At 43.6% G+C, this 3,062-nt stretch overlaps 1 pseudogene; it reads left to right on the top strand.

Moving 5' to 3' along the window:
- The first annotated feature begins 1,058 nt into the window (after positions 1-1,058).
- Positions 1,059-2,409, top strand: LOC116562207 (annotated as a pseudogene).
- The last annotated feature ends 653 nt before the right edge of the window (positions 2,410-3,062 follow it).

The raw sequence follows: 3,062 nt of genomic DNA, 5'->3' as shown, positions 1-3,062 counted from the left end.
ACTGGAACTAAACAACCATGGAGAAATGCCTGTAACATTCCAAGGGGAAATTATGTCCAAACTGTCAATCAAGTGAGAAGGTAAAATAAAGACATTTTTTAAAATGTAGTCTCAAAAAATTTTCTGCCTATGCCCCCTGCCTCTGGAAGTTTCTAGAAGACATCACAAAAATAACAGGGAAGACAGAGGACCCAGGGAACAGAAAAGAAGGGAAGAGACTGGTGGCGCTGGCCTGTAGTCCCAGCTACTTGGGAGGCTGACCCAGTGGAAGGAGCTTACAGTGAGCTCAGATCACACCACTGCATTTCAGCCTGGGCGTCAGAATGAGACTCCATCTCAAAAAAATAATCATTATTTTTTTTAAATGTGCATATTGGAAATTAGGAAGAGGGGGAAAGTACATTGCATTGTGAGGAAAAAGCTGGGAAAAAAGTCTGAATCCTAATACCCTATAATAGGAAGTCAGTATTTATTTTATATACTACACATATATGTTCTTTTGATAATTTTAAAAACACTATGAGAAGAAAAATAATTGGTTCATCTGCAACACAGTGACAATTATTTATTGCAGTAACTTCTATTTAATTGGAAAATATAACATATTTTTCATTCCTTCTGAAGGAAACCTTTAATTTTTTATCTAGTTCTGTAGTGTACAAGGTAGGAAAATCAAATTTAAAATGTTTCCATTTTCTGAATTACATTATTGGCAATAATTACAAAAGTGGACTTATATTATTTGAGTGTGTTGCTTAGCTTTTGCCTGTATTCCTGTCCTAATTGTGAGCAGAAAATAGGGGTTTTTTGTTTGTTTGTTTGTTTTTGTTTTTTGAGACAGAGTTTCTCTCTCATCGCCCAGGCTGGAGTGCAATGGAGCAATCTTGGCTCCCTGCAACCTCTGCCTTCCGAGTTCAAGTGATCCTTCTGCCTCAGCCTCCCAAGGAGCTGGGTTTACAGGCATGTGGCACCATGCCCGGCTAATTTTTGTATTTTTAGTAGAGACAGGGTTACACCATGTTGGCCAGGCTGGTCTCGAACTTCTGACCTCAGGTGATCTGCCTGCCTCAACCTCCCAAAATGCTGGGATTACAGGCATGAGCCACCGTGCCTGGCCAGTGTTTTTAAAAGTGCATATTAATTCAAATAAGTGGAATGGTAAGATACAATAAGCATGGTACCTAGCTGAGAACATCTTTGCAGTCTTCCTACTGAAGCAATTAATCCTAGAAACTCTTTTCCAAAATTTCAAATGGTAAAGAGAAGCATGGAGGAAAAGCTGTTTCCCTTTTTTGTGTGTTACTGTATTAATCATCTTTCCAGCTTAGAGAAAGTAGCAGTACATACATAGACAAGTACACAGTTGTTTCCCCCAAAATATTGAATTTCAGAAGTTGTCTGTCATTCTCATAACCATTTTTGTTGTTTCAAAATCTCGACAATTAAGAAACTTGAGAATGAACTAAGCAAACAGTGTAGCTCCCTCCTTTTCAAAGTGCTGGCAAAGCACAGCACATCAAGTGCTGCTGGCTGGCTTGTCAAGACAGAGGCTACGATTCTGTGATAGGGCAGAGAGAGAAAGGCTGAGTGGGGAAGGTTGTATGGCGGACCCTGCTTATTCAAAGATTCATTATGAGAGCCCCTGCAGAAAAGATTAACGAATAATCTAATACTGACTTGTGAAATTGTTCCTCATGCAAGCATCTCTCTCCTCTTAGCATCTGTAAGTCATTGAACAGTCTCTCCAGTGCTGTAAACATTTAAGCAAAGCAAATGGATAGCACAGTGAAAATGCCAATCTCCTAGAAGCTGGAAAATGTCATGGAGCCTATGAAAGTGATGGTAGGAAACAGCATGCAGGCAGCAGCAACATGGAGGAAACGGGAGTGAACCAAGAGCCTAGTGACCAACGTGAGCCTCCTCAACAAGCCCAAGAGTGAGATGACCGCGGAGGAGCTGCAGAAGCGAGAGGAGGAGTAATTTAACACGGGTCCACTCTCTGTGCTCACTCAGTCCGTCAAGAACAGCACCCAAGTGCTCATCAACTGCCGCAACAATAAGAAACTCCTGGGCCGCATGAAAGCCTTTGATAGGCACTGCGACATGGTGCTGGAGAACGTGAAGGAGATGTGGACTGAGATACCCAAGAGTGGCAAGGGCAAGAAGAAGTCCAAGCCAGTCAACAAAGACCGCTACATTGCCAGGATGTTCCTGCGTGGGGACTCAGTCATCGTGGTCCTGCAGAACCCGCTCATCGCCAGCAAGTGGGAGCCACCTATCCCTGTCAGTCAACAGAACTCACTCCCCTGTCCTACAGAGACTGCTGCCGCTGGTGTTGAGAATAATAACGCTCTGTGTTTTTTTCTAGTGGAAAAAAGAAAACAGCATGAACTGGCATGGTGGCTCACGCCTGTAATCCCAGTACTTTAGGAGGGCAGGGTGGTGGATCACCTGAGGCCAGGAGTTCAAGACCAGCCTGGCCAACATGTTGAAACCCCATCTCTACTAAAAATATAAAAATTAACCAGGTGTGCTGGTGCATGCCCATAATCTCAGCTACTCGGGAGGCTGAGGCAAGAGAATCGTTCGAACCCAGAGGCAGAGGTTGCAGTGAGCCAAGATGGGTTAAAAAAAAAAAAAAAACTTGAACCACAGGCAAGAGTTTGACTAACAACATAGAAGAAAAGGGTAAGATAAGGATGATAACATAATAGGTACTTCAAAAGAGAATGACAAGAATATTTAAAACTTTAAGGGAGGCCGGGCGCGGTGGCTCAAGCCTGTAATCCCAGCACTTTGGGAGGCCGAGGCGGGTGGATCACAAGGTCAAGAGATCGAGACCATCCTGGTCAACATGGTGAAACCCCGTCTCTACTAAAAATACAAAAAAAAAAATTAGCTGGGCATGGTGGTGCGTGCCTGTAATCGCAGCTACTCAGGAGGCTGAGGCAGGAGAATTGCCTGAACCCAGGAGGCGGAGGTTGCGGTGAGCCGAGATCGCACCATTGCACTCCAGCCTGGGTAACAAGACTGAAACTCTGTCTCAAAAAAAAAAAAAAAGA

The sequence above is a fragment of the Sapajus apella genome, unplaced genomic scaffold (assembly GCF_009761245.1).
Source record: "Sapajus apella isolate SASKATOON/1434 unplaced genomic scaffold, GSC_monkey_1.0 scaffold32, whole genome shotgun sequence".
In the NCBI taxonomy this organism is placed as follows: Eukaryota; Metazoa; Chordata; class Mammalia; order Primates; family Cebidae; genus Sapajus; species Sapajus apella.
This window is presented reverse-complemented; position numbering and strand designations above follow the sequence as displayed.